The sequence below is a fragment of the Alexandromys fortis genome, unplaced genomic scaffold (assembly GCF_014885135.2).
Source record: "Alexandromys fortis isolate MF-2015 unplaced genomic scaffold, M_Fortis_MF-2015_v1.1 scaffold_63, whole genome shotgun sequence".
NCBI classification, from domain to species: domain Eukaryota; kingdom Metazoa; phylum Chordata; class Mammalia; order Rodentia; family Cricetidae; genus Alexandromys; species Alexandromys fortis.
This window is the reverse complement of record NW_026067953.1, coordinates 826,671-840,140: the sequence shown is the minus strand read 5'-3', so window position 1 is coordinate 840,140 and position 13,470 is coordinate 826,671.

The following is a 13,470-nucleotide window of genomic DNA, read 5'->3' as shown; positions in this document are numbered from 1 at the left end:
ATACATATATATATACACACACACACACACACACACATTATACTCAGTTAATATAAACTTACTTGTAAGCATAATGTTTCAGGACTGACCATTTGGTATCAGATTACCAATTTGGAGGTATTACTCTGGGAAAAGGCTATTTTTCCAGCTCTCAGTACTACTCACTCTGCTGCAGTTCTTTGTAGAAAGTTGAGATCCCACGAGAGTCCACCATTACATATTAGCATGTTTTTGGTGTCATCATTATCCAAGTCTTGTTCAGTCAACTATGGTGATGAGTCTTGGTGAGTGTAGTTTCTCTGACATTTCCAGGAGACAAAATGGCCATTTTTTTATTCTTTTGGCTTTTAAAATATCTCTGCTCACTCTCACTGATTCCTGAGCTCTACATTCAGGTGTTGTGATGATTATTTCATCTCTGCATATTAATCTGTTATGTTTTTCTGTACTGGTTTCCGTCTCTTGCAAGATGTTTATTTGATGATTGATCAGGCCAATAATTACCTTTAAAATGATAAATATTTAGAGTATAGATAAGGATTATTCTAGTTTAGAAAAGTGCCAGAATAGGTTCTCCTCCAAGATCCTTGCACTCATGGAACTCCTCGTAGTTGAGTAGCTTTCTGTAACAGGGCATGATTTCCCTCCTGTTGGGTTGGTCTTAAGTCCACTTAGAGAGCTGTTAGTTATCACAAAGGTACATGTGCCACTATTGCAGCCTTAAGTTGTTCTTTTTCAGATATTTGTCAGAATAATAGAAAATTAAGACAAAATTGTTAACTTTTGATCCTATAAGCATAGAAAGAAATGATATTTGGAATATTTTTGGAGGTATGACTACAATGACCTCAAAAACTGACATCATTTAAAGTCCACATCACCTTATAGTACTACCATTATGGGGACTAGCAGCACTTTCAAACATTACCAACCAAGGAACCAAAGAATTTTGTATGGGAACAAGAGACAGTCACCCAAACTATCGTAGTTTCCTTAAAAACATGTTGGTATATTGTTGGGTAAGACTACTTGTTCATTTTCTGGCTGCCCAGACACCCCAAATAATCACACAAAAATCTGTATTAACTGCAATATTGTTTGGCCAAACCTTAAGTGTATTTCTAGCTAGTTCTTACATCTTAAATCAAATCATTTCTATTAATCTGTGCCTCACCACAAGGTTGGGGCCATGGTATATCACTGACTCAGTCTACTTCTCCCAGCATTTTGTTTAATATTTTTTGCCTAGATCTATTCTGTGCTGCCACATGGCAAGGCAGCTTCTTTATCCATTAACCAATAAAAGTAACACATATACAGAAGAACTTTCCACATCATCTTCCCTTTTCTGTTTAAATAAAAAAGAAGGCTTTAACTTTAACATAGTAAAAATACATGTAACAAAACAGGTATCAAACAGGAATTACAGTTACAATATTTATATATATATATATATATATACTTCACCTTTGATCATAACTAAGGAAACTATAACTATTCTTCAACTATACATCAATCAAAGACCACAGAAGGATACAATATTACCTAAGTAAACAGGAAGCACATTGTAAGCAATTTCCAAAACTCTAGAATTGACAGAGACATCTTGCTTTCTGTACAGTCACCCAAAGTTCCTTTGCAACATTGGGTTATCCATCTTCAGCCTACAGGCCCATAGTATATGGCAGACTTTTCAATGAAGCAGGAAATTTCAAAGACAATTCCACCTATATTGACAGTTTTTCAGTAACTTTCTTTTGTGTCCGGCATAATGTCTGATCACCTCTTTCATGAAGCAGAAACCCTGAAGGATTGTCTTACCTTTAGGCAAGTTCAGCAGTGATTTTTCTGTGGGTCCTGCAAGTCCACTTCAAACAGCATAAAATCAAGCAGTCCAGACAAGAGGAGTTTCTTCCCCAAATAACTAACCAATTCGATAAGGAGCTTCTTTGATGACAATCATCCTCTTGAAGTAGATTGATGCTGCCAGGAGCAGATATGTCTCATTGTAATGAAAAGTCCTAAGTTCTTAAAACATTTTAAATGCCATATTCTGTTAGTCTTTGAAGCATTGAAGATCATCTATCTAACTTATATATCTCTCTGTATATCTAGAAAATCTGACTAACATGACTACACCCTTGACTATTAAATATGACTATATATTTACCAGTATTTCTTAATTATCAACTACATTTCTAAATGAGATGTACAAACACAATACCTTAATCAAGAGCAGAAATATGCATGTAACAAAATTGACCTTAAATTTGTATCAGTAGACCAAGATCCATACCAATGCAACATATTCATCTCTATATCATATCCCTCTATAACAATATTTGGGAATTTAGCTATATTTATCTCTAAACTTCCACCTGATTTTGGTTGGGGAAAGCAATTTGTGGGGGTGTTCACAGTGACTTTTCAAGGGGTCTTGTTCTGTCAAACCACATTAGTCTAGAGAATCCACAGATTCTCATCTCCTGTGGAAAGGAAAGCAGCAAATCCTTAGACCCAATTTTGAAGTCAAAATAGTTTTAAAATATTCATGATGGTTTAGCTTATCAGTCCATAGAATCAAATTTCTCTCTGCAGTCAAAAAAAATCAAAGAAAACACAATAGTATACATAATCCAGAATCTCTGCATATATTCCATCTTTTTGTGACTTATTTTTTAGTCTATGATGGACTGTACTCTATCTTTTTAAAGACATTTTTTTTTTTTGATGAAAAGGGAAGAAGCTTGTTTATTTTACAACCCTCCAGCCTTCCCTGAGTTTCCAGTCCTTGGCCACCAGAGGCACACACAGTTGGCAGAGGAGCCAATGACAGATGGGCTGTTAGAAGCACTCCTAGAACACGACTTGGCTGCGTTTGGACCCTGTTCTTGATTTCTGTGCTGCTTATTTTGATGGAAGTCATTGGGACTGGATTGGGTCTAACACTGGCCCGTGACCAAGCATTGCATGGGCTGGGGGCAGACACACTGCCTTCAAGAGTGGATAGAAATTTCAGAGCTCACCCCCCTCTCTCTTTCAAAAGTGGAGAAAAATGTTGACATTTTTATTTTTTTACGTGAAAACTTTTTTTTATTAAAAAATTCTGCCTCCTCCCTGCCTCCCTTTTTCCTCCCCCTCCCCCCACTTTCTAACCCTACTCCCCTCGTCCTCCTTCTCCAGTCTGAAGAGCAGTCAGGGTTCCCTGCCCTGTGGGAAGTCCAAGGTCCTCCCCCTCTCCATCCAGGTCTAGGAAGGTGACGTTTTTATTTTTTGAAATCACTTACTTTCTTTATAACTGTCTATATTCTCTTTCCTCTCTCACTGATGCCTACATACATCTTTCCAAAATGGTGACCCATTTAGAGGTCTTTTCCATCTGAATTTATCTTTATTGCAATATGTAATAAGTTTTGACCAGAAGCACTTTTAAAATGGTAAGCAGCTGGGTAGCAATGACCCTGGATGCTGGCTTTCCCTTTCCTGGGCTGTCATTATGGTGGAGGTAGTTCACTGCCAGCTCTGAGATTGCTGGGGGGGGGGGGGGGGGCCGTCCTCGCCACTTCAACTCTGGGTAGCACCGTTGAGCATCTAAACCCTTTTTATCTGAATAAAAGCTAAATTTGCCATGCAGCAAACTGTGAGGCCTGGAAATACCTTTATTTATGGCAGTGGGAATCCATCATGCTTTCCTCCATTTGTATTCTTAGCAGACCCAATCCGGCCATTTGCCCGTCAGGGCCCGCTGATCCGTGGGCATGGTTTCAGCTACTTTCCTTGCAACACCTAGTGGGCACATGAGCATCTGGACCCGAAATGGGTGGTGTGCATCATCCCCAAATATTTCAGACCACATTGACACACCATTCTGTTGGTGGAGGCCACTAGTTCGTTCCCCAGCGCCCTGACTCGAAACAATCACTCAGAAACTATATTATTTGCAATACTATTTGGCCAAGAGCTTAAGTGAGTTTCTTAGATCTTGAATCAACCCATCTCTATTAATCTGTGCCTCACCATGAGGTCATGGCCTATCGGCAAGGTGTCAGTGCCTGTCTCCTCCAGCAGTGGCTACATGGTACCTCACTGACTCTGCCTACTCTCTCCCAACATTTTATCTACTTTTCCCTCCCTAGCTCTATTGTGCCAAGCTGTCTGCCAAAGCAGTTTCTTTATTCCTTAATCAATAAAAGCATCACACACAGAAGGACTTCCCATATTAATATTCTTTTCTGTAAGATTTATTTTTACTTGTGTGTACTGTCAGGAGCAGGAGAACACACAAAAATATGAAAACTGTTGTCAATGGAATTCAGAAAACTGCCAGCTGCCCTGAGCTGGAGTTTCAGTGGGTGCAGGTCACCTGACTTAGGTGCTGAGTGTTAAACTCCAGCCTTCTGCAATAGCATTGTGTACTCCTATGTTCTGAGTGTTCTTTCTAGCTCCAGTAGGCATTTTTTTTTTACTAAAATAGTTTATAGAAAATTTGACTACAAAAGTTAATTGGTCATGTTAGAACAAAGAGAGGGCTATATTTTAAGTTTACTCAGATTTAAATTTCTGAACACCTAGCTGCATCTACTTTATCTAGTATTCAAAATATCTTATTTCAATGTCAAATAATAATTCTTTAAAATCTATTTGCATGTCAATTCCTTCTCATATGTGGACACATGCATGTACATATATATTTAAATTAACTCTACTGCATGTACATTTATAAATTATTCTGATGTCTATAGATGGGCGGGCACCTTTAAGAAGATTTGTTTTTGTTTTATTCTGTTTTGTTTTTGTCCCTTGATGTCACAAGCATACATAGTATTGATAGAAGTTATGTTTTGAAAATTTTGAGCTTCAACAGTGAAAAACAAACTTTGTATCTTAACTAAGTTGATGGCTGTACAATCTCTGTGCAAAGCTGTTTGCTTCAAAATAATTAGGGAGATATTTTACAGCAGCAGAAGAAATATAAACTGGGATAGTATTTATTTCTCTTCAAATCACTCCGAAGATACCAGCAGTCTGGCAGGGCGCTGTCAACCATGAGAAATTCCAATTGAGAAGAATAATCCTCCAAAAAAGATAAAAAAAGAGTGAAAATATTGGCCCCAAATTGAAATGTCCCTAAAATGCTGTAACATTAATGATATGATTATCACAGAAGAGACTGTCTAATCTGAGCAATTCCAAGTGAAGAGTCAAATAGCCTTCGAGAGTAACTGTAAAGTCGCAGCTTTGCTGGGAATAAAAATCACACACATGTGTTTAGGAATCTATGTAATCCAGTCATATAACACAGTAAGAATCATACACATTTGGGTGTGTGGCAGATAGGGAAGAATGAGAAAGGAGTGCTGAGGCACTTGGAGTGAATGCTCTGGACACTCAGGAACAGAGGCCACTGAAGGTTTTAGTTGGTGAGTTAAAGTGCTAAGAAGTGTTTGTCACTGAGATGTGACTTTGTTCACATGCTAGTCACATTATTCCTTTGCTGTCAAAAGAAAGATAATATCCTTGCACTACTCTCTAAACTACAAAATGGGGTTGTGGACTAAGGTGGAGGCTATCTGACTAGGTGGTACAGAAAAAACAAAAGTAGATTGTACAAAGACATCACATTGAAACAAAATAAACAGCAACAACATCTACCTAGGATATTAAGGAAAAAAAATAAAAGAACATGGAAAATTTCTGAAATTTCCCTTTTGTAATTTTGGTAAACTGGGAAAACCTTCTTGTCCAGCAGATTTTTAGTAAATCTTCAAATCAAGGTACTACATTATTAGAAAAGTTGTCTATCTTCTACTTTCAAAATTAGATAGTGATCCTCCAAATTACAACATCCAGGGGAGAGAGGCAAAGCAGGATTGAGTGTTCAATTTAACCTCCTTACTGCTTTCTGCAATAGTGATTGAAATGACCTTATGATTCCTCCCCAGATTATGATTATTGTTTGAAATGTTGAAAACTTTCAGGCCGCCTAGAGGACAAAAGTGCCACTTCCCATGGAGAGACTGTGACAGCCATGGCGAACACTGATGAGCAAGCACCTCAGTCCACTCACCTCTCACCCTGACAACTGACACAATGGCAGATACAATATCATAGGTATAAAGTAACCCAGTCTTGACTGAGATTAGGCTGGCAATAAATGCTCACAGATTTAAATTGTTCCTATGGTTTATGAAGGCAAAATTACCTTTTTGAATTCAAACTATGAAAATCAGGTGGCCAGAATATAATAAACAGATGTGATGTATTGGGGTTATTTATCACAGCGAAAACAGCCTGGAATGAGAAAAACAAAAATACAAAAACATTCAACACAGAATTTAAGTCAGTCTTCCGTATAATCTAGGGAGGGTGTTAGAAATAGTCATCCTTAAGTCTTTTCCCTTAAACTGCTGGTACAGAGGCTCTGGGAGAGGACTCGGGACTGTGAATTTCTAAGCAGCCCTCTAGGAAGTTTTTATGATCCGGCTAATTGGAGGATCATTAGATTTAGTAAATGATGTTAAGGAATAAAGTGCTATAGACTAATCAAAGTGATGCTGTAAATATTTATATTGTGACATAAAACTACTAGACTATATGCTAACTGTTTAGTAGTTTTTTTTTTTAAGTATAAAGTAGATAACTGTGCTGATTCAATTGAAGTGCTCCCTTCAGTCATCTAAAAACTAAAGACGAAGAAAAGAATGAAAGCAAAGGACTGCTGGGCCAGACCACGGGGCTGACTGTTTCATTGGATGGCAGGTGTTCACTTAGACTCTCATTAAAGGCAAAGTAATGAGATGGGGTGCGGAGGTACAGGATAGTTCTCCTTCTCCCCTGGAGTGTGCCCCAGGCAGACCTAATCTGGATCTGGCATATCCATCTGTGTGTGCCCCTGGAAGGACTCTCTCTACTGGGTCTACCTGCAAGTGCTTTCCCAGAAACCTGTGGAATGAGGTGTTCAACTCCATCAAAATAAGAGAGGCAAGCTCAGTTCCTAATAAATTATTACCCTTTAGTAAATGTTTTACTTGTAAGGTAAATGCACTTCTGTGTTGCAGTGTCTAAAAATATATTTATTCAGTCTTTTGCCATCTAAATGCTGCTCCTTTTGCATGGTGCTAAGTGGCAACAGAATAGACAGACCTCACGTGGACCTACACAGAATGACCCTGGTTAGAAAACTCAAACCAATTAGGCTTATAATTAGTTTCAACTGAGCATTGCTTGTCTCCAAAAAGAAACTCATTTACATTAAAAAGAAAAGGCTGTATTGTTTTTTTATACTGCCCACTTTTTAAAAGAATACAGAATTATGTTGATAGAATTTAAAAATTAGTGAAACCCTTCACAAATATTTCTATCATACAACAACATGTTTTGACAAGTTTTTAAAGTGCCCACAGTACCTAAAAACACTGCATGTAAATAAATAGTTTGAAGATAAATTTCATTTCCTAAAAGTGTAGTATTGCTATTCTAAGTATTACTATTCCATTTCAAACCATTGTACATATTAATCAGCTTTGTAGGGAGCTTTTCTTGCCTTCTGTTTTACCACAGCAAAGCAGATAATTCAGTTATGATTTCTTTTCTCTCCAAGGATAGGTCTTTTGTACATATAATAACTGTACAAATTTATTGAAGTATCGCAACTCATATTCTTTGAAAGTTTCACAGCTTTTAACCCTTTGGTTTTTTTTTTTTTTAAATTGCAGTCAATATTCATAGAGAAATGTATCCCGTAGCATTAATTGGCAGAACAATTGAATAATCAAAGTCTAAGAGCATCCACTTTGATCGGAATCTGTAAAATTGATGCAACCCTAATCTGCTGTCCGTTTGTTCTCCTGTTAACACATAAACTTTTTTAGACACATTTCATTTTTCTGCAGTTGGGTTTATTCCTAAGTAATGATTGCCAGTGATCGGCAACAGCAGCCTCATATAGGATTTCACTGTACTGGGATCTTCAAAAAACTGTATTAAGAAATCTATGTTTAGCCAGCTTCAATGTTATTTGAAAAAACAATGATTTAACTTTATGCTGTGGATTTTGCTTAATTGCTGCTGATTTTGCTATTATAAATAAATCCTGTATGTGAGTATATTCACTATCAGTTACGTCACCCTGGGTCCTGTAATCACGGTTCCTAAAATCAATAATTATTAACAGGACATTTATGGAAATTAACTATGGCCATGATTCAACTGAGGGTGTTGATAGTTTAAACCCGTACTAGGATGTTTCAATAATATATTATTAAAATCTCTACTACATTAACCCCTTCAAAGAATACTCTAAGCTTTTGGAAATTCCCAAGAACTTCACTTTCCAAACCTGATTAGAAACAACACCTTCTCATGCTTAGCAGGAACACCTAAAGGCAATCTATCCCAATAACATCTAAGATCAAAGTAATATACAGATTATTTAACACATAGCCAAAAAAATGATGAGACACTGTGACATTATCTTTTTTGCTGACATTTCAACATCACAAATCTTCTGAGTTACTTCTGCAATCATACCTCTCCATGCATAGTTTATGGGACTACTAGTAGATCCATGTTTCCTCAGTGTCTAAGAAATCTAGTAGATCCATGAAACTAGGGAAATGATTAAACAAAGAGTCAGAAAGAAAAAAATATATGTTAGGAAAATGCAATGTATAAAACTTATGTCTTAGAAAAGGATAGACCGGGGGAGAAACTTCAATAGAAAGAAGGCTTTAGGTTCTATGCCTTTTTTTTATCAATGTTCTTTCAATTAACATCTATTATTAGTAGCCTAATGTCTCTGTGGAATCATTATACAGACTGAAACCTCTAATTTGAGACAAATCTGTAAACAAAGTACACACACACACATACAGAGAGAGACACACAAAAGATGCAAACACATAAACACACACATACTCGATTATCCTTCAATACAATATTATATTTTTTTAAAAAAAATCAAAGCCAGTCACATTTCCATGGCTTCACTAAATCAAAAATTGGTTAATTTCTTAGACACTGAGGAAACATGAGTTTTAATATTTTAAGTGACATTTTAAACTGTATAAGAGGTACATTTTTTATTTTTGTATTAAACCCTTTAATTAAGCATACTGGAAAGAACCCAGATTGCGTGAGGAGTTTAAAGAACATGTATCCACCTGTGTTAATACCATCATTATGATGAATTTAAGAATTACCAGCACACCAACCGTGTCATGAATTTCCTTGTAGAAACTTTCTTAACCTTAGAAGATAATCACTGTTATGCCTTCAAAATTAAGCAGGCAAATTAAAATTATTGGTGAATTATAAAATATTATGGGTAGATACAATGTTTTGTTCCATTATCAGTACAGTAAAAAAAAAGTGTTAGCACGTATTGAAAATAGCAAATGCTATTTTTTTGCATCTTGGTTCCCTATGTTGAAATTTCATTCCCATTATGAGCTAAGAATTTGAGAACATATTGTTACTATTGTAGTCAGGTTGGGATATGAAAGGAGGTGATTTGGTAAAAACTACCCCAATAGAATCCTTAAGCATTTGGAAGAGGAAGAAATGAGATATGTACAGTACTTGGCTATTTACAGACAATGTTTTAAACCACAATCTCCATAATATCCCTTTGCGCTACTTAAAGAACTATTAGCAACCTAACACTATTATTTATAACTTACCAATTCTATGTAATATTTCTAGTAACAACTGGAAATTGAGTAAGATTATAGGGTTATCAAATAAAATCATAACTCTGATACTGCATAGTTGATAAGAGTATGGAATAACAATGATATACTGAATATATTTGTTTAATCTGTTTTTCCATATAAAGTTGATTATTGTCTTCTCCAGATCTGTGAAGAATTTTGATGGGGATTGCATTGAATCTATAGATTGCTTTTGGTAGAATTGCCATTTTTACTATGTTGTTTCTCCCAATCCAAGAGCAAGGGAGATCTTTCCATTTTCTGTTGTCCTCTTCAATTTCTTTCTTCAAAGACTTAAAGTTCTTGTCAAATAGGTCTTTCACTTCCTTGTTTAAAGTTACTCCAAGATATTTTATGCTGTTTGTGGCTATCGTGAAAGGTGATGTTTCTCTGATTTCCCTCTCTGCTTCCATATCCTTTGTGTATAGGAGGGCAACTGATTTTTTGGAATTGATTTTGTATCCTGCCACATTACTAAAGGTGTTTATCAGCTGTAAGAGTTCTTTGGTGGAATTTTTGGGGTCGCTTATGTACACTATCATATCATCTGTTTGAATTATTATACAATGATAATGACTAGTCAATAAAAACTTTGATTAACTTTACTCTACATAGTTTTATGTAATAAGCATAACAACCCGACTCATAATGTTTTGTCATCTCCCCAGTCATTCTTCACACCATTACTATATATTGTGATACTTTCCTGCTTCCTCCAAAGGTCCTGGATCTGCAAGAATGTCTTCACTATTATATTTTGACACGTTAAAGACTAATGCAGAAGATGATTCTTAAATGTTGAAAAATATTTCTTTGATAATTTATTTAAATAGTTTAAATTGGCAGATATTCTTAGTTTTGGTTTGATGGTTTTTCATTTTATGAATGTTCTAGTGACAGTTTTTGGTCTTCAAATTTTGGAGATTAAAAATATATTTTATATAAACATTCCTATACAGGGTTGCGTGCCAACATATTTATCTTTCCCAAGACTAAATGCTGAGATATCAAGAAATGTATATTTAAATTTATTAGAGATACTTCGACCAAGATGATTCAGTGGATAAGAGCACTCCCCTTGTGTGGTAGTTTCAATGAGATGTCTACAACAATCCCAGGTATTTAGATAAGTTGTCCCCAGTTGGTGGCACTGCTTGTGTAGGTTTATAAAGTGTGGCCTTGAGAGAGGAAATAAGTCACTGGAGAAGAGGACTTTGCAGCTCCAGATGTGATTTCTTAGCTGTTGCACCAGAAATATGCCTTTCTTTGCCATCCACAAAATAAAACAACAGACAAAAGACAAAGAATATAGCAATGAGTGTGTGTAAGCCCCAAATTAACAGGCGTAGAAAAGCTGAGTCCAGAAGTTCATTGTTTAGCCATCCTAGCTCACACAAACAGTTTCAAGTTCAGTGAGAGATCTTAAGATAAAGAGGTGGAATGCAAATAAAGAAGGACACTCAATGAGTTTCTTCTACAAAACTATGATGTCCTGGCTTTTAGTTGATGTCATCATGTCATTTACATTTAATGAATTTTTATGTGTTTGGATTTAGTTCCATTATTTTATTATTTATTTTCTATCAGTAGTCTGTAGTTGGTATTTTGAATTCTTATGAATTTCAGAGTTCATTTAAAAATTATTGCTTGCATTGCCTTATAAAGTCTATTGCATTTTACTGCATCTCTTTGTATACTTGTTTATGTGATGGTTCAAGGCACTATAATACACAGAATTAACGTTTTATATTTTTCTTTATCAGTATTTTATCATTGCAAATGATATTATCGTATTCTACCAAGTTATTTGTCCAGGTGTCATGTCTGTGTACTTTAAGAACTTCAAGAGAAAAGGGACATTTTCTTTCAACCTTCCAGGAGCTCAAATAATCACATAATCTAACTAGATTTCCCTTCTTAATCATTCATGTGTTTTCCTCTAGTTGCTGAAGTTTGAATTTTACCCTGAAATCATTATCCATATTAAGAACTTTGTCTGACAGGACTTGTAGAGTAGTATTATCCATATTACATTCTCTTAGTGTCTTACATATAGCATTTCTTTATTTAAACATTATTTCATAATATTGATTTCTCATTCCATATTTCACTCTTTAAATATCATCCTATTTCCATCTGAGTCAGGCTTTCTGATCAAAAGTGACTTTTGCTGGTCATATCTGGTCATTTTCAAGGGACCCAAGTGATTAGGTTTATGACAAGGCAGACATAGTAACAATAGCATTCATTACATATTCCAACTTAAAGATTACTTGCTTACTTTTTTCTTCAGTTACTACCTGAGCAGAAATTTTCTCATTGTTAGTAAAATTTCAAATACATAAAAATTAGTACAGGAATCTTTTTCTTTTAGCTTTCCCACAACACATAGCAGATACTAGACAAAAGAATATTATTCAGAAATTGGTTAGTGAATACACTAGAGAATGAATGTTGACCAAGAGAATAGCACAGTTATACCTTTAACTGAACTCCCAGAGAGCTGGAGAAAATATATAACATTAAACCAAGCAACGAAGCCCTGATGGCTGGGAAGATAGTGAAGCTTCAGAATGAACCAAACTCATGTAGACATAGAGCATTCCCTTTGGAACAGAGCCTGCTCTTGCTATTAAACAATAATTAGTCTTTACTTAAAACATCAAAAGGATCCAAGACTGACTACAGATATTAAACAGACATCACACTGGCCACTTGGGTTTCAATTTGTAAAGCAAATAGGCCAATCCATCTCTTTTCAGTTATTACCAGACTTCATAGTGGACCCATTAGCAGGATCATGCTGGTATGGGAGAAAAAAAGAAGTGTGTAAGGACATGTAGAAATTGAAATTCTGACCCAGATGTTAAATGGCTCTGCTTATTTAAATTCTGTAGCAGAGAAGCATATTTTACATTTTCTGCTAGCTTGTGCTTAGTAGTCTGAATTTCCCAGTCATAATATTTATTTCCTTTCAATGATATTGTATTTCTATATTCTATATCAGATATTCTTTAATGTAAACATTTTATGTTTTTAACCTTATCATGTATTCCATCAAACACACACATTCACTCATTTAACAAATACATTGAACACAGGGAAAAAAGTACCTATAATATTCTCAGGGAATAATAAATTAATAGTTCACAAAGTATGCAAGGAAGTATTGGTTTTATTAAAAATCATTGCAAAATATAATTTTATATATAGGAAATATTTGAAAATGTAAGTAAAGGCAATAAATTAAATCGCTTACCAAACAATATGAAATATTCTATGTTGATTAGGTAATAAAAAATACCAGAAAATGTGCATCTTCCTCACTGTCTTTAAAAATCAGATATGAGTTATATGTTAAGTGAAAGAATGATAAGAAGCCGAAAGGCAAATTTTTACCTATTTTTCTTGATTATTAAATAGTGATAGTGAAAAATCACATTTAGATACATGGGCTTACATTACACATATATGTCTGCCATGCCCTAATTATAGCACCTTAAAGAACTCCATGTATTCAGTATGCTTTTGTGCTTGCTCTCTGCATTATGGGGCAACAATAGCAGTACCTAGGCCATGAGCATTGAAATGGTAACATCTTTGAGAAATTTAAAACAACATCTGTCTCACAATAAACCTTTTATATTTTTCTTTCTTAGATAATCAGAAACCAGAGAAAAATATTGTGATTTTGCTGACCATATTCATGTTCATAAATTCTCCATAGAAAAGTCCAGATTCAATGACACAAAATATGAAT